General features: G+C 36.3%; 1 protein-coding gene across 2 annotated transcripts in view; it reads right to left on the reverse strand.

The window, feature by feature from the left end:
• PDZD8 (PDZ domain containing 8) overlaps positions 1 to 19,691 on the reverse strand; it is a 69,833-nt gene that overhangs the window by 7,343 nt on the left and 42,799 nt on the right. The window lies entirely within an intron of this gene.

A 19,691-nucleotide genomic window follows, 5' to 3' on the forward strand; every position in this document is an offset into this window, starting at 1 on the left:
GAAGAGCCAATTATGCCAAAACCAGAGAGCAGTGCAAGGAATTGTCAGCAAAATAAATATATATATATATAAATAAGTATATGAGTGTACACATCTGTTCAATAGTTTATATACAATTAATAACAATACTGAGCTAACCTATGCAAATACAAATCAGCGGGAAAGGCAATATGTGGCTCATCTTTGCAAAAAGCCCCAGTTTAACAAAGCTACAACTAAACACAACCTCATCATCTATTTTATTGGGAAGAAGTTTTGTTAAAAAGGAGCACTGTACCATCAATCTAGGTATCACTTTCAATATAACACATTTGTGTTATAAAATCCATTACTACAAGTAGCTGTTCAGTAGTCTATACAAAAAGGTGTTTGGAGTGAGAAAACTATTATATGCTTATACATTGCTAAAGCATATTTAGAACAAATCGAAATTAACAACAGTCTAAGAAGTTTCTTCAAAGACTCAAAACCCTTTCATTTATCTTGCAAGATAAATACAAGATAAAATTTAACTCAATCTCAAATATCTTATTCTTAAAAAAAAAAATGACTGAGGTGCAATTTCTGTAGTAGAGTTTCATCCCATACTCACGCACAGATCTCATAATTTGGAAGTCCCTGTTGAAGAATACATCTAGGTAGTGGTGAATTGTTTACAGACCTCAGTGTCTGGAGGTCTTTGGCAACTTTTTTCCTAAAGACTGTCCTTAATGAATTTAAAAATATACTTTTTTTTTCCCCTAAAGGACTGTTTCAAATGACTGTCTACTATCATTCCACCAAAGTATATTCTATCTATTTGAAAGGGGAACTCATAGTCTATGTTTCAGCTCCAGGGACAGAAATTTAATTTGCTTTTTTGAGTCCCAAGAACAGAGAGACAGACATTGTTTGTAGAAAACCTCCATAGGAAATCTTCTATTTGGTTTCAATTTACTGAGTTTAGGTAGACAGTCTTCTCCTCCATCCTTCTGCATTTACTTTGTTGCTATTCAACTGTCGATGTTTGAACTGTCTGGAGTTGATCCTCCTCTTTTGAGGATGTGTTCGTTTGCTTAGTTTTGTACAATGGCTTTCCACAGATGAAGTGGATTACTTCAGTACATGACTCGCCTTGGCTGCATGGCTTTCACTCCTTTCCTATAATCTTAATAGCACCACATCTTGTTTTTTTTGTTAATTGTTGTTTGGTTCTTTATAGAAATAAAAATGCTACACTACTTAACAGTTTGCTTAAGAACAGCATTGAGTTTGAAGAAGCAGACTTGCATTAACTTTATAAGCTTTGTTCTTAATTTTCCACATTTCTCACACTCACTTCAACATAATATTTTCTCTCAAACTTTGTTAACATCTATTGTGAATACCCAGTAACGTATGTAAGAATAACAAGACCAAATACAAGCTTAATTGCAGTTCAAGATTCAAGGTTCTTCTATAATACAAACAAGTAAATAGTTGCCTACAGAAACAACTGTGGTAAGGGGGGGTTTTTTGTTTGTTTTGGGTTTTTTTGTGGTTTTTTTTTTTTTAATTAAGGCCATTGCCATTTACACCAAAGAAACTCTGACACATAATTAAATTAAAAAGAAAAACTCTTAACTGTTAAGAAACAGAGAAAAGTATTAAAAATACCTGTGGAAGAGAAACTTTTTTAAAGAAAAAAATTACTCTTCTGCTTTAGTCCTTTATTTATATATAATGTGGCTTTAAGTTAGCAATTCACAAATGTTGCACATGCTGTACGGAAACAAGATGAACAATTACTACAATTTCAAACAACCCTAGTTGAATATTTTAACTGTCAAAACCACAAGTGACATGAATTTGCTGTGGCAGCATACAAACCTGCAACAAAAACTCCTTCTAAAAAATCACTCCTCTACACTATGTAGCTCTGCATATTATCATCAAACAACAAGGAGACCATTATTTCTGAGAGCTGCCAGAGCCTAAGTACTCAAATCTCAATTTTCCTATGATGGTTCCTTTGAAAGTCTTGCTCTAAATGATTAAGGTTGGAAAAAGATTTCCAAATCCTTGTGTTTGAATAGATAACAAAACTATCATAACGAAGATCAGAAAGTAAACTCCCACTTAAGGAACGTTGACAAACATGAATATTACAAAGGACTGAAAAGCAAACTATAACTATTTTTTCCCCCTAACTTTTGTTAGTCCACTGAAGTATAAAGCTCTTTAGTGAGAGAATTTCAGGGAAGAAATGGATGCTTAGACAGAATGGTGGAGGAAAAAAAACCAAACACGATGATTTTCCTCTTAACACTATGTTGTTCTGGCCATTTAATTACACTCCTTTAGGGATACATCTATTTTGATGATATATAGTTTCTTCTGAAATGTTACATTAGTTCTGGATCTTGACACCCAGAACTGGAGTCAATTAATTAAGACAAAATGTTTTAACGTCATGGCTCATCCAAGACACAGTCTGTTAGTTTTGCATCACTGTAGAAGAAACATAGCTGTAAGTTTGTTTACAACATGAGATAACTCTTGTGCAGTCTTTGAGCAGATCCGAAAAACATCCAACTACTAAAGGAAGCTAGCCATCCTAACACTTTTGCAGGAGGTAACTCCTGCAAATCTACTTTCTTTTACAGTCGGATCCATTCAAAGAGCGGCACAAAGAAGTGGTAAGATTTCTAAAGACCCGTTCTTCAGAAAGCAACAAGCCTTATTTGAAACAGAACGTCAGAAGGAAAACAAGAGCTGGTACTGCAACATCTAGCATTTTGAAGACAGGCAGCAATGACCTCTAACCATTGTTAGCACTTGTATTCATGGCAAACTGCGTGATGAGCATATATGGGGAAGGGCATAATTAGACAGTAAAAAGGAAAAAACATGTTACCAAAAGCTTTCTTACAGTTTGTCAGTACAGACCCTCATCCTTTTGAGCTTCCTTTGAATTCAAGGACTACTTTGAGCAGATCTCAACAGTGGATGACTTAACAATGAAAATATTCTCTACTGTAAAAGACTAGAAACCTCCAAGGTGATCCCCAGCATTTCACCCTTCCCTCCTCCCCCACAGCAAGACCACATAAAAGAAATGAGGGACAGCTGGGACCAGAGACACTTAGGTATCTCTGAACATTTGGCTCCCATGCAAGGACACCGACCACAGATTACAGCACGTATGACTCACTGATAGTGAGGAGACTTCCAATATTCTAGCCGTATCTGACGTAAAGCTGTTTTTGAAAGGAGAGCGCCTTTGAACATAACAAGCAAAGTTCATCTCAACTTTTTATTAACTTTGGCACAATCACAAGCTTTCCCACAAAGTAAACTGGTTTTATTTATCAACCCAAACCAGATGAATAGTTTCCTTGATTTTTCTTTCTGGCAACTCCCAAGTTTCACCAAATGATAATACCACCAGTATCCCACACTAGCTGCAGTGCAGGTAAACACTGTTTCAAGCTCTCAAACACCCCACACCCCAGAAGCACGCTCACAAAACCAAGCATCTTCGTATACCCAGCACAGCCAGTTCATGCCTTTCTGCCTCTCCCTCAAATTAAAACTTCATAATAATATGAAGAGCCAAAGATGTACCGGAACATGAAACATCAGAAGGACAGAAATCAGCTAAATGACACAGAGGTTAGAAGAAAATTGCTGGTAATGAAAGGACATTTACTATCAAGGAAGCTTGCTGCAAGGGAGGAAAAAAAAACCCAGCTGTGCCTAGCAGAAAGGGAAATTTTAACTAACTAGCTATACCATATTAAAGCAAGTTTATTTTAATTTGATCTAATAGCTCTGTTTTACTAGTTCCTGTAAACCTTAGTAATTACTTAAATAAGGAGCAAGACAAAGCAGATAATACTACTTGCTTGTCAGTGACAGGCATACATTGAGTAATTTATATTGAAAGAGTTAGAGCTAAACTGTCATAGAACTTAGAAAATGTACCTTTTTAAAAAAAAAAGGTAAGCAACCCCCAGACTATTTATGAAATACTTGTTCTGTTGCATCTTAATCTGAACAGGAATGACTATCTTGGGAAAAAATGAAAAGAAGTAATTTCCTTAGTGTTTTATTATTCAAGAAAAAAAACCCAAGAAGAGGACACAAGATGTCCATTCACTTTAAAATTAATAAAACATTTTGATGTGGGGCTGTGAATGCCTGACTTTTACAAGACAAAGTCCATAAGCACTCATTTCACAGTACAGGCTTCAGTTCATTTATATGCATCAGTGGATGAGCCACTGCAGAGCATAACCCCACCACTACTTTCAGTTCAATATTAGAAGTATGCTCTGGAAATATAATGCAGCAGAAAATTATGTTGTGTCTCATAGCCTTTCCTTACCTCAGCCTTGTTGTTCTGAAAGCCTAGCAGATGTCGGATGTCAGTGAAAATCAATTTTTCCAACCTTTAACATACTGATACTGAGCTCCACAGCTACACAGTGATCATTCAGAAGTTTATAGCTTGCTAATACCATTTAAATGGCCAAATATTTACACGAGTGTCAATACAGGATGCAGTTTTAATTTTCAAATACTTCATTAAATTTGCAAATGCACAGAGATGATAAATAAACATCCCTCTTATAGGCAATAGACAAATGTAATGCCATCTCATTTACTATTTGCTTCCAAACCTGTACCTATGAAGTTAGGTTATTTTTGAATACAGAGGTAAGGATGTCATCAGTAATACTGTAGTCTCGTAACTACAATGTAACTTCACATTAGAATTAGCACTTCCATTCAGAATTTTTAAGACAAGACAGAATAATGTCCATCAATAAATATGGAGATTACAACATCTGGAAAAGTATGTATGACAACCTCTTACTAGTAGTGCAACATCATTCAGCTAAACTTTAAAAACTATGATGCACACAAAAACAAAAAGGCACAAAAATTAAGCCACAGCATGGTAATTAGAGCATAAGATTTTTGCTTTTAAACCAAATTACTTATTTTCAGGAACGAAAAAGGAAATTGTTTTTTGAAAGCTTAATTTTACTCTGTAACTAATATTCCATATTTGCTTAACTATTTGTAAGCATTAACATAATAAAGCTTTATTAGAATTTAGTAAGCATGTCACATTCTTTTGAATACAAGCTAAGAAAAGCTTGATCACCCAAACATATATAAGAAATCTTATTTCATTGACTTCACATCAACTAAAGAATAATATTTTTACAAATTTTTTTTTATTCCCTATCAGTGGCATGTCAGTGCTGTACTGTAGATAAAAACCTTATTTTTTTTTCCAACCCGTCAGAGTTACTACAGTGGATCTTAGGTATTCTTGCAAGGTATGGTCTAATGTGTTTTGGGGAAAAAGAAGAGATAATGTCTATGAATATGCCTGTAAAGTATTACATTCTTCTAGACAACCCTGCATGCTGAGAGGAAAGGAAGGAATATTTCATGTAAAAAAAAAAGTTAAAGTACAAAACTAGGAAGCAGTTCCTTCTATTCTGAAGACTCAGATATTTGTATTATTAAAAAAAGGTTTTTGGCATATATCTTTAAAATATGGACTTTAACATTATTGCTTTTTTCAACCCTATTATTGAATGCAGTCGTTATATATGGCCTGCAGAGTGAAGTGATTGCTAGATTACGTACATGGGCTAGAGGAGACAGTGAAAGGAAACAGGTATCACCAATCTCAGATACACTCCTTAGTAACACTAGACTCAAAGGAAAAAAGGGAATTTTTTTTAATGTTCTGGGAGGATTTCCATCTATGCTTTAAAGAAGGACTAAATGTTTTTCTTCTCTTTGTGACACAGCCCCAAAACCCAAAACTACGGGGCCAGAGTAGCACAAGCCTTTTCCGACCTATTCTCCAGCCCTCCATTCCATGTGGCAGGATAACCCCTGAAGTGTTCCGAGGAAACTGTCAAGAAAACAATCTTGCATAGAAAGTGTCTGATGCAGACCTTGACCAAGGAATCCGTGATGACAGAAACGCTTTAGTTTCCCAGGCATAGAGAAAACTCCCAACAACAGAAAGAGAAGAAAGTTTTCTGAACATTTGAGAGCTAGCCTTGTTCTTGGGATGCTTAAATAGTTCAGCAGTCAATAAAGTATGTACTGATCATCAATAATAAACTGTGTTCACTATTATGTCTTATATGTACGTAGGTGTGTTGATACATACGTACATTCACACAGCTGCACAGAAAGCCATTAAAAATTCGGTTCATAAACTTGTTAAATAGGCTGGGATTCCCAAGCGACTCCCTGGTTAGTATGCGTTCAAATATACTGCAAAAACAGATACAGACCCAAAAAAGAACAAACCCAGGAATTGGCTACCTAAAATTGGACATGTGCCTCCACCTCCTTAATCTTAATATTTCCTTTAGCAGGTTCAGATGTGTGAAAACATGCTGACAGAAGATTAAAAAAAAAGAAAAAATCAAAAGCTACATTAGTATTTATAGAGTAACTAGACTATATAATGTGACAAACAATGAAAAGAAAGGAAATAGTCTCTAATAAAATTAAACTCTACATAGAAAATTGACTCTTTTTAATATTTATTTTCCTCCCCACTAGAAACGGGCATTAATCACAAACCACTATTAAGAAAAAGGTTGAAGGTAATCTAATGCAAAAGATTATATCCTGGCTGCTTAAAACATCAGTACACATCACAGCTAGAAGCAATACTGTATTCTAAGGAACCAACATATACTAGGAAACACATTTACAAACGTCAAGATTAGTTTACTGATTTGTGGATTAATTTTTTCAAATCGTTCATAAAATGAGTTTCCTAAGATTGCTGGAATAAAAATCTGACTTCTATTGTTTCCATAATTGAAGCTAAATCTTAAAATCTAAAGTTGTTACTGTTCCAAAATCTGTATCAAGACTTCTATGACAATAATTAACATACTTTTTCTTGCTATGTGATGCTTCCTCCATAGCAAAGAAACATACACCTTTAATATCAGACTCGGTTGAAAGTTTTCATGTATTTTTCCCCGCATTCCCAGCTTTACATTGTTTCAGTTAATTTCAATAAACGTGAATTGATTTGTCCGTCCCCCCCAATTTTTTTTTTAGTATCTTGCCAAAACATATTAGACAAATACACTGAATGAACATGTATTTGTTCGAGATATACTAGAACGGGGGGTAGGTGAGGGTTTGCAGTTTTTTGTTTTTTCAAAATTACTTAATTTATAAATACATTTAAACATTTTAAAATATATATATATGAGAATAAATCTTTCAATAAGAAATTAAAAGGAAAATATCTGCTGCATATGAAAAATTCATTTGTCAAACAGCAGTCCTGAAGATCCAAATCATTGTTCTTGCACAATTCATTTTACAGTCCACAACTGAGCAACTGCCAAAAAGATATTCTTCTGCCCATTTTGCTTGGAAGAAGAAATTTGATAAAAATCATTAAAAACTTAACATGCAAAACCAAGGTAAGTTTGGAAAAGCTAATAACTGCAGAATGAGCTTTCACCATAAGTAGATACCATCAATAAAAAGAAAGCTTCATGGCAAACAGGACTGAGTTACAGTGAATATAGAAATATGAAAGTTTTATCAGACATCTGTCTCCGCAGGGGTATTATGCAATTTATTTAGGTGCCTAACCACATTTTCTTAATCCATCCTACACCACTTAGTTTGATAGTTAAACCATCCCTTGCCTCTACCCAATGTTCACTGTAGTGTTTACAGTGGGTTTCTGGAGCAGGCTGATCCTTCACATTTTAGACAATTTTAATTACTTGCTTTTTGCTTTGCTTTGTGTTCTGCTTTCCTCCACTGCAGCTCTTACTCTGCTCTGAAAACCCATGACTCTAAAGAGGTGTTTTTTGGACAGCTATGTGAGTACGTGGCAGCTGTTCACTTGCCTAATCTGTTGTCCACTAAAAAAAGTCAACCTTTTACGGTGATCACCTTTCACACCAAAAAACTCTGAACAATGCATTCTGTCTTGAAAACAGTCTTCATCAGTAAAACAAAGGAATCGGCCAACACTCAAAATCATCGTGAGACTGACTGTTCACACAATTTTTCCAGTACAAATACCTGCAATATCAGAAAATATGTTCTTCAGCTTGTTTAGTTTTATTCAATATTGTCAGTTTTGCAATTACTGCATTTTTAATAGATATACATTTGCATTCTATATCATATCAGCTGAAAATGCTTGCAGATTGGAGTATACATAACCAACTGAAACACCAATTACTAACTGACAAATCAGGTACCGATGGCACTACTGATCATTCATACCATACATAGCTTTATGGGACTGGTTACACCTTCGTGCCTTTTTGAGTGTCACTGAATGGATACTAAAATCATTAGCTTGTGGACTCTTCATGTTTCCTTGAAAGGAATTTTTATGTTACCCACTTCTAATGCAATGGACTGACTCAGGTGTTCATCCACCATCACAAGTATCTCTGCAAGTTTAGTGTGACTGCCACAGACTTCTCAGAGAGCTCCAACCACTGATTAAAGCAGAGGAATTACATTGTCATTTCAAAAGGTACAGTTTAAGTTCAAATGCTAGAAAATAAAGCATTCAGAGAGAAGTTAAGAAAGAAACACTGGAGTCCTAATAGCACTGGACCTTTTAAAGACCTTTACGTTGTGAAAAACTCAGCTCCAGAAAGAGACTTTTTTTTTTTTAAATTGTAGTTACTGTTCTCCCACTCAGCAGATGATGCACATGACCGACACACCACTTTTCCATTTCTTCTCCCCTTCGCTAAGAGCAATAAAAACCAAAACCAACCAACCAACAACCCACACACACGAAACACCTTTGCCTTCAAAAGACATTTACTGGCATCTGGAAATGGCCAGTAAGTTATCAGTTCTTATGCTCTCCTGCAACTAAAACATAGAAATGTACACGCTGACTTTAAACCTGTTAGTCTGTATTCTGATGTCAAAGTAGCTGGCACAAGATGAATTAGCCCACTCTGAGTCTGATGTTGAGACAGCACTAAATCTTAGTACAGATAAGTTGGTACTGCCAAGTTATTTCAGGTATATCAATACTATAGTGCTGTACTGCAGTGTGGACCTACCTTCACTTGCTTTGAGAGTGTCTAAGATTTTTACTGTTCTCCACTGTTTTTAATCTCTTCTTGTCTGTTTCAAGTATCTTTAAGCATAACAGAATTTTCTCCAAGCTATACTGGAAACAGTTTTTAAGGGGCAGAATTTCCCATTAATGGGTACGTCACATTTCAGCCACCCCAATTAATAAAATAAAAAAAATTAAAAAATTAAGTGCAGCACACACTTCCTATTTAAACAATCAGATCGCATTATTAATGAAAAAGTCTGTACAGCAAGTGTGTCACAGAAAGAGAAATCAGGCTTATAAGCAATGGACTCACTACCTCTGCTTCTTTAGCAAGGTCTGGAATAGTCAGCAGCTTTGCTTTTTGTTAAATATTAGGAACAACAGATTTTTAATGACAATAAAACAGTGAAAAAAACAGAAGTGGGATGTTAGACCTTTTGCTGTTAATTTTTCCGTCTATGTGAATTGTGGTCTGTGCATGGGGAGACAACTATCTCAGATGAAGGTTGCAGTTTTCATGTTTGGTTGGTTTTACTTTTAGGAAGAAGCATATTTTGGATAAATTTCTTGAGATTTTTTTACTAGTCATCTTATATAGCAAGCTAGTGGGTCTCATTATTTTCTGTTCTACATGATATGTTATAAAAAACAAAAAATACAAGTTACAAAATGTGATGGTAATTTCATTCTGAAGTGAGTTACATATTGGACCAAGATCATATTTAAAGTAATAATTAAGGCCACAATACTGCAAACGTTACGCACATGTTTAACTCCACCATCATACGCTATTTGTCTGAAATAAATGTGACAATTCATGGTAGTAGTTAAACATCTGCATGTCTGCCTGATGAGCACTAACAACATTTGACATCAGCAAAATCCAGAACAGCCTAGTTACTGAACAAAATAAGGAACTACATCTTATTTTCATCAGTTCTTCTGACACATTGCAGGTACTCTTTGACTAAGCTACTACTAAAAAGTGTACCTTCCAATTGTACGGTGAAACAGGTTATGTGACATGCAAAAAGTAAACTGTTCAGCAATTATCATGAATTGCTGAGGCATTCTTACTAAACAGCAATTACAGGAGTTGAATGGAGGAGTTAAAGACAAACAAGGCAGCAGAAAACCTGCATTTAGCTTCAAAGAGTCAGAAGCGGGTAAAATGCAGACCTTCAGTTTTACATGGAGCTCTTCTTTGGAGAGCTGTTTAGTACAAACACCACTGTGGCTCTTCTTTAAGTGCTCTTACTCACTGACATCCTTTTAGTCTTTATTAAACCCAACTGTGGTGATTTCCTTTGGCCCTGAAAAAATGGAAAAGATTTTTTTCCCCCCAAATCTTGTATCACCATTTATGTCTGATAGAAAAAAAGGTTTCCTCCAATATTGCTTAAGCATGACTCAGTCATCATGTAAGTATTCAGTAAAAATCTCAGGTATTCTAATAGCAAATACTGAAATAAGGTCTGCAATGCAAATTACAGATAAAGGAGATTAATGAGAACATAAAAGTTTATGCACTGTGCATATGTGCATACGAGAGAAAGGTCAACTCAGGGTTTTGTTCATCTGAGATGGAAGCAAAAAAAAATGAAAAACATTCAAGTGTATCCATTAAAGGCAAACCCTCTAAACCAGCTAGCAATTACTTATATTTATCTTGGAAGTACCTAATTAATAGTGATGAAACAGTTACTGTTAATCTTCATGTAATAAATTCAAAATATTAGACTATCAGGTAGAAGTTCTTTATAATGGAAATAATATTCATGGTGAAGAGTCATCTTCTCCACACAGAGAAACTGCTTGACAATTCTGACTATCGCACCCAGCAGCATTAACCACCTGATTACTGACATGGATATCGCCATCAAAACTAAAAATATGAAAAGTTATTATCCACTGTAGTTACAGTAACATGCATCACAGATGCCAGTTTCCATGGAAATAAAATACACAACACTACTTTCTAATGCATACAAATCATAACCCTTAGATCTCACTAATGGGCTTAAAAGTCACATTTTAAAGGGCTTAAAAGTTACATTTTTTAAGGAAAAAAGTTGATGGAAAGAGTAAGTGCATTATTTATAGGTTGATTTTATTCTGGAGCAGAAGTGTTTTCTTTAGAGCAACAGCAATGCTAATTGCAGAGTTACATCTGGAGTACAGTGCATCTTCTGAAATGAGCAGGAGCTTCATAAATACTTCTTGCCTGGGAATCTTCAGCAAAACACTGGGATTTGAGAGCAGAATCACGGCTCTGAGGATGAGCTTGGTGCTGCCAGAGGCAGTGGCAGGGCCAGGGAGTAACAGCAGTCCCAGGAGAGGCCAAAGCAGCAGGCGCAGCACTGGTCTTCCCGGCTCTCCCCCAGCCCTGCAGCCTGGCTGACCCCTCACACTACCCTCAACTCTAACAGGATTATCAGATTAAGTTTTGTACCAGAGTTGAGGAATCAAGTAGTGTCATTTCTTATTAAAGATTGACATATCTAAACAATTACTTACACAATAGTGTTCAAAAAATATGCTAAAAAAGCATACTCTAACAAACAAAACATTATAATTTCAGGTAACACAAATTACACCCTTAGCAATAACATAGTCAAAGCAACAGGGACCTCAAATGTACCTAGAACCAACGTAATTATACAATTTGAAATATCACAGGATTTAAGTGAACACAGTTTGTGATTTTTGTACTGCATAAACATACCAACTTCTTGACAACTGTTAACATTTCTCATCAATATTAATGGCTGGATGGCTATTAAAGAAAAGCACAAGCCTGAATAATATCCTGCATGACCTGATCATCTTCCAGACTCCTACATTCCCACAGAACTAGTTAAACCCAAAGGAACTAAAGCAGATGTAGTAAAATGATTCGTCATCATAACAGCTCTTCAGAGATTAAATAGAAGATCTGTCTGTATCAAAGCAAAGTTCCTGTTCCATACAACCCCCTAACCCCACCCTTTGTCTGGTAAAACCAGAAGATCACTTTTCTTCTGAAATTCTACGTTACCAAGGCCAGAAGAGATGAGGATTTATATCTAGCTTATTCTGAATAATTGCTGTAAGAAGGCCAAGGTTTTGTATATAATAATCTTTCTCTACATAGAAAGGCAGCCAAACCACACTGAGTTGTTTTCAATTAAGTTTGGACAAAACACTGCAGTATAAACACACAACTATATAACCAGTACAGATTTCCACGACCATACATCTATTTCTGGTTATTTTGTTGAACACATCACATCAAATCAATTTATTTATGGTTATAGGGCACAAGTCACTGCCAGGCAGCAAAACAGCAGCTCAATGTCACATCTAATTAGTAGCTCCAAGACAACAGCACACCTAGAAGCCAGATTTTCATACTGTTACTGGTCATCACTTATAAAAATTGCCACAACTATTAAACTGAAAAAGATCTTCACACCAACAAAGTCAAATACTGGCAATTCACTTTGCAAAAGAAATCAATACCTAGATACATTTGCTTTGCACTTGAAAAATACTCTAGATTCCCCTCCCCCCCCCCCCCCCCAACATGCATAAAGATCACTTCCCAATATATCCAAAGAATGATTTAGAAACTGGACATTAGCTGTAAATTGGAATCAACACACTATCCAACTTTGCAGCCTAACTTCTACAAATGTTTCGTGAAGACCGAAGGTCTTAATCTTTCATAGAATCATAGAAGGGTTTGGCTTGGAAGGGACCTTCATGTTGCAGCTTTCTCTCCATATAATCAATGTGATCATGTAGTTGACTAACAAAAATGTAGGATTTTTGTCCTATAATTAATAATAATCCTGTAATTGGATATTGAGTGACAATAAAACACAATTGGTATAACACTACTTAAAGAGCTGAATATCCTCCATTTCTAGGCTATGAAAAAGCTTTATTACAATGGAAGTCCAAAAAACAAAACAAAAACCACTTAGCTATACCACAAATATTTCTGTTAAACATTTGAGGCTGGGATTGTACATTACCACAAGGCTTAGTCACGATTCTGGCAGAAATCTCTCCCATAATTTACCTCCCCCCACTATTTCTGGAGGTAGCAGAACATAGGAGTTCTCCAGAAACCAATTTTAGACTCCAAATCACTAATACTGAAGCATGCAAAAGTGCTAAAAGAGAAATACTCTTCTAGAAACAGCTTATTAGGAGTCAATAAAAAAAAATTTACAAGAGGAGCAGGACACTACCCATAATGGAAGTAAAAGTTCATTCTTTTTGACTGTTGTGGGGTTGGGGTTTTTTTTTGGGGGGGGGGGGGATGGGGGGAGTGGGTGTTGTTTTTCTGTTGGTTTGTTTGGGTTTTTTTAAAGTATCTTCTAGCTCAGGGAAGTAATATATACCAATTCCTCATTTCCCTATCATAAGGTAAGTGAAAGAATGAATAGGAAATTATGTCAAGCTTAAAAACAACTTCTTTTGCTTTAGCACTCACTATAACTTCATATATGTTGGTTTTATGCTCTATTTTTAAATTAGCAACAGATCTTATTGATAGCTGGTGAAATATATAAGAAAAATACCCAGCAGATTTCATAGTGCAACATATTTCTATTTCCCTTTCCCCCTTCCCTCCTCTGCCACCAGAAACAGGGCTTACTTGGGACTGCGACCAATTACCTTCCCCAAAGAATTTACAACTCACTCAATTTAAAAATGAACGAGGAATTAGTCAATACCATAGAATGCCTGCGAAAAAAAAGTGTATTTGAAAAAATAAATCATACTGAGCAAGGGGCGGGGGGAGAAGACTGTCAAATACACATGCATGACAGAAGTTGTCCTTAAGTAGATCTTACTTGTTTACTTAAAAGTGGTAAATATTTGTAAGGTGGTAAATATCTTTCTACATATTACAGGGACAGAATCTGTATCAGTTCTGAAACCATGAGTTGTTTCTTTGATTTCTTGACTTAAGTATGAATAATTCAGTTTACTTAGTGATTTGAACGAGCTTTATCAAACAAAAAAAATTTAAAAATTGCATCCAAGAAGTTGGTTAAAACATTCTGTGTGATATAATTTGAATACCTGGTAGCAGGCCATAGTACTATACTTTCTTGACCATCACTGTAAGGCTGTTGGTGGAGCAGCCCAAAAAAGTCACTGTTCATAAATGGCACATTCAATACTAAGTATTCAAAGTCTGAGGTTTCTCTTTTAAATTGATACTTTTAAAAAGATTTGATTTGAAAACCTACAGGTTTAAGAGATTAGAGCTCTATGGAAAAACCAAACATGCAGTGTCATGAATGATGAAATACCTTACAGTAAAAAAAAAAAGGTAAAAAAGATGAAATATCTTATAGCAAAGCTTCAGGATACAAAGTTACAAACTTAGTCATTAACCTGCTCCCAAATTTGTTATACAGTCACTTAACTCCAACCATAGGTCATGAGAACAAGAGATGTGTTAACTCAAAATTGTTTGTTTTTATAACCTCTTCAACACACTAAAAAGCCTAAGAAAAAAGTACCTGAGAAATTATATTCAGTCGGAGTTGGCAGGGGGAGGGAGCAAAAACACTGCATATGTAGACATGGGGAGGGAAAAGAGGGTGGAGATAGAAAAAAATTAGATCTGGATTGGAGAACTGCAGTCTACAAATCCATGGGTGTGGTACTATGGCAAAACACTCCTAATCTTCCTGTTCCCATGACCTCTGATTATTAAAACTTTATTAATTTACATCAACTACCAAGAAACCCATAGCTTAAACTCAGATTTTCAACTACCTATTTGTGTACAATGTTACACTTAGGTAGAGACCGCCATGCGTGTATTACAATATATTTAGAGACAGGTATGAAGAATTGTCTATTTTGCATGACAAAAAAAAGACAATTTGGGGAGCTAAAAAAGCAAAACTATCAGTGCACTGCTTTATTTTTTTTACTTAGGAGTCTGTTAGCCTGCAATGCCAGAAGAAAATCATATTGAATAAACATGTGTGTTCATCATGCACAGCTTGCCCTTGATGAACTCTTGAAGTTCACAAAAATAGCCTTTGACTTACATACTTTAATACCATTTGAACAAGCGCATTGCAAGATAATTAAACCTGAGGTAATTCTACACTGCTAAGTCATATAAATACCAAAATGAACTGTAATTTAGATATTTTCAGCAGAAGCACCATTGATTTTTTTGCCATTTTCATACAAGGACACATTTCTGAGTTGAACTGGAAACAGTATTTTGCATACAAAGCAGTCCAAGGTTAAAAAAACAGCATGCAAGGATCATAACTTGTATACGATGACAAAAATCAAGTAATATGTTGCTTGTAATTATTGAAAGAGCTATGGTTTGATTACCTAGAGAGTGAACGTGCTTGCTTCCATGGAGAATATATGGGGTTTTGTGAGGACCCTTCTCCATGGCAGCTGACTGCTGTGGTTCACAGGGATAAACACAGCCCTGATGGGAACAAGTGGACAGATCCACCCCTGCCCAAAGGTGAGTGGAGAGGGACAGGGGTGGTCCCACAGCAGCACCCTTGGCACTCCCGTGGCAGCAGGACCCTCTCGACAGCCAGGCTGCCCTGCTGGGGCGGGTGTCCCCGCTGTGGCGTGGGGGCTGAGAGCCAATTCACTCCTACAGAAAGCCAGAGCTTTTCACCCGGGCTTGCTGCGGCTTTATGTTGTTGGGGGAACACAAATAGCAAAGCTCTAATGAGGACACAAGGCTAACAGAGGGACTAGAGCCAAGCTGGACCGCCTCCTTGATTTAAGTCTCTGCCTGGTTAAATACTTTTTTTCAACAGAAGTTCAAATCCACAGATTTTATAAATCACTGTGCTTTCTTAAAAAAAAAAAGCGTTAAACAGGTATATAGATATTCACAGGAATATAAAGAGGGAGACAGATATCTAAATAAATAAGAGGATGAGACCCTTTGAATGAACGGTGAGACTTTGAAATGGATATCAAACTTATGCCTCCAGACTTAAGTGACACTCACTCAGTTGACATAACTACCTCAACACAGCCTGGCTAAATATGATTTTCTGAAATTGTTAAATAACAAAAAATTGCAATACTAACAATAACTAACAATTAAAAATTAATCCTTACACTAGATAAGACCCCTAGCCAACAGTCACATTATACCAAGTATTCAAGATAAATGGCAGCAATACTCAGAGAATGAACTAAATATATGTTGGGGGAAGGAGTGAAGTGATAGACAAATACTCAAAAAAAGCATGTCTGCATGTGCAGCGCACTCATTCAAGTTTTGCATATCAGCTATACTCTCTCTCTTACAGAGGGCATTGCTTTGAAGTGTTTCTGGCCAACTGATACCTACTAGCTGCCTGCTCATTCAGCATTCTCAACTGCTATTCTTTCCTTAATAAATGATACGTAGAAATGTATGATACCTATAGATAGATAAAAGGATGACTATACACTTCAAGTTCACGATCTATTTGCAAAATCTTCTCTTCAGTAATGATAGGTTAACCATTACTCTCCTATTTTGGGTTTATGCTGTTGCCTCAATAGAAATTCCACCTTTAAAAGAAATATATAAAAATCAATCTATTCTATTGACAATAGAATTTATACTCCTGCACTTCGCATTTAGCAATACATAACACTTGAAACTTACCTAGTAATCTGTAGGACTGCTAGATGCCAGCCACCAGGAAGCACACAGCAAGAAAAAAAAAAATCTAGTTTTCAAAAGGATGAAGAAGAATTCCTTTCAGAAGTTGGTAAAGTTACTCTCCAGTAAAATGTAAAAATAAAAAAATAAGAAAAAGAGTGCCAAGTTTCAATGTCAAAGATTTATTTTCTGATATAGACAGAAAAGCGGTAAAAGGAAGGAATTTGCTTGCACGTCTCCTGTTCTACTACTGCTTTGCTGAGGAGGCGGCCCAGGGTACAATCAGTCAAGACCCATACAGCATCTTTCCCTAAACTGTTCTTCCTGCAGCCACAGCAACATTCCTTGCTTCTCTTCTACTGTAGCTTTAAAATATTTATTTCAGCATTTGAAGAGTTACACAGTGGCTTCGGGGCTTGGCAATATCAAAAAAGATCTCTTTGCTCCACTAAATTATTTTTTGAATGTGCAGAAAAGAGTGTATTCTGTCCAGGACATTTCTAATGCCTTTGTAGGTTTCTACTTCCAGCTGTCAAAACAAATCCAGAAATGAAACTAATCTCTGTAAAAGTAAATTGTGTGTTCTTAGCTAGAATCAGATTCTTTACTTTCTGGTAAATCTTGTTTACTTTCATTCCAATTATTAGATATGAGAGAATATTACTTTAATGACCTTTCATAAAATTACTTCCTCCTAGCAGCTATTTTTAAAGCTTAGGAATTAATTACAATTCTTGGTTACCTCAATCATATGTAACCAAGACTGTGGTTCCTAATGCACTTCTACACATCAGTTGGCAAGAATCTGAATGTCTTTGCTCACAACGGCAGCCAAAAGTTTGTTCCTAGTTATTACAAACATTTTTAGAATATATGTGATTTCAGATTCTCTTCCAATAGCTAAAGCTTCAAGAGCTGTAGTGTAAATAGAAACATTTATCAAACCTGGCAAAATACTTTGTGTAAAAAAAAAGAATTCTGTGCTCAAATATTGTTTGCAAGGAATAAAAATCCATTATAGATGTTCCCGTGTTTTGGCTAAATACCCATTGTAGCTAGACTGCAGAAGTTTAATAAATGAAACAACAATATTACATATTTACTACTTTCTCCAGCAGGTCTGTAAGCTCAGGCATAGCCTTGATGCAATTTTGTTACAGAGTTTTTAGGCTAAAACTGCCTCCTGCCTGGACTGCCTACAACACAGAAATTTTACTCCATCTAAAGCCATGCCTATAGAAATAGTCCTAGACTGGTCTCAAGACTAAATCACTCTTTTTATGAGTTATTTTTATTTAACTAGTTGAAATGATTTCAGATAGCTCTGCTGCCCGCCCTCCCTCCCTGTTAACAGTATAGTCTGGCATGTACTATTTAGTGAAGAAAGACTTTTTTAACAACTAGCACTGCCTGGCTGCCAGGGCCCCAAGCAGTCTGAGCCAGCTTAGCTAGCCCTCACCTGGGGGGAGTTGTGACCAGACTACCTCCACAGGTCCCTTCCATTCTAAATTACTCTGACTCTAGTCTAATAACCAAACAGATACCTTGTCCAGATATCATTTAAATCTTATTTGGAATTGTAGATATATATGAAGAAATGCTTGAAATCATGCCAATTTTTCTGCTGAAGCCAGCTGTTTAATATTTCTGATAGTACAACCACATATTTCCTGGGAGTTTCAATATCCTATAGATAACATACATTAATCAGGCACTTCAAAGATTCCACACTAGCCAAATATTTACAGCTACTCCACTCCCATGACCTTACTACTCCTATGACTTTGTTAGTAGTATTATTCTTTTCATACATCCTCTGCTCTCTGTTTATGCAGCTGAACTGATGCAGTTATTCACCATCGCACCTGGTCTCCTGCACCAAGCTAACAGTCATTATTTGCTCTTCCTTACTACTGTGCCTGCTTTCTCCTTTAATAATTAACAGATACTACACCTCTAAGTGCTGCTTAGAGAACTGGTTTGGTTAAGTAATACACTTCCTAGCACCTAGGGTATTTTCCTTACTGGAGGCTTTCAAAGAAACTCCAGCTAACTGAACTCCTTCCCCAAGCGCTTTATTTTTCCTTGCTGACACGGCTGCGTAACTAGCAAGGCTCTCGCCATGGCCGCGCTAAGCTCCCACGTTGAGCACAGAGTGCAGTGTTTCACTCCTAACACATCTTACCCCACCTAAGTGGGGAGCCTTCTTCAGGTCAAAACTGCGTGCCTGCAATTCAGGTACATTCATATCAGTCTTGAAACAACAAAACCAACCCTACCAGTTAACAAACTCACCCCCACCTCTCCCTTACTTCCCTGTACTTTAACAGGACAGCACAACTAAGACGACTCAGGAGCACCCTCAAAATTCTCATCTCATCAATACTCAGCACTGGACTTCACCCCTCCGAAGTAAAGCAACAGTTCAAAGACATAACAAATGACTACCAATGCTAATGTAGCTGCCTCATTTTAGGTATCACAAGAGATCAAGTTACCTAGACAGAAGAATATATTCACCTGCACATCATAGCTACCTGTTTGTTTTCCATTTTGAGCTATTTTATGGGATTGAAGTCATATATATCAGATCTATCCTGTCGTGCCCACAGTTCCCCCCTCCCAAACACTTAAAATACAGGCAGCTAGAGCCCTCCAAGTTTTTTTCTCCTATACTGATCTGTGACATGCTTTCTCTCCACATCTCTAGCCCTTTACATAAAAGGACTTCTGCATCAGCCTCACTGCATAATCTAAATCCATCGACAAGCAACCTACCTCCCTGCCACCCCACAGGAGGTAACGTTTAACCCAGGCTTCAACAGCCCCTCAGTTACTTCTTTACTATGCCTCCCATGAACAGAAAAAAATAAAAGCTTGATGACTTTTTACAGTTAGATCTCCATGCCACATGCAAGACAGTGACAAAATAAATTCTATGGTTTA

Source organism: Aptenodytes patagonicus, chromosome 5 (assembly GCF_965638725.1).
Source record: "Aptenodytes patagonicus chromosome 5, bAptPat1.pri.cur, whole genome shotgun sequence".
In the NCBI taxonomy this organism is placed as follows: Eukaryota; Metazoa; Chordata; class Aves; order Sphenisciformes; family Spheniscidae; genus Aptenodytes; species Aptenodytes patagonicus.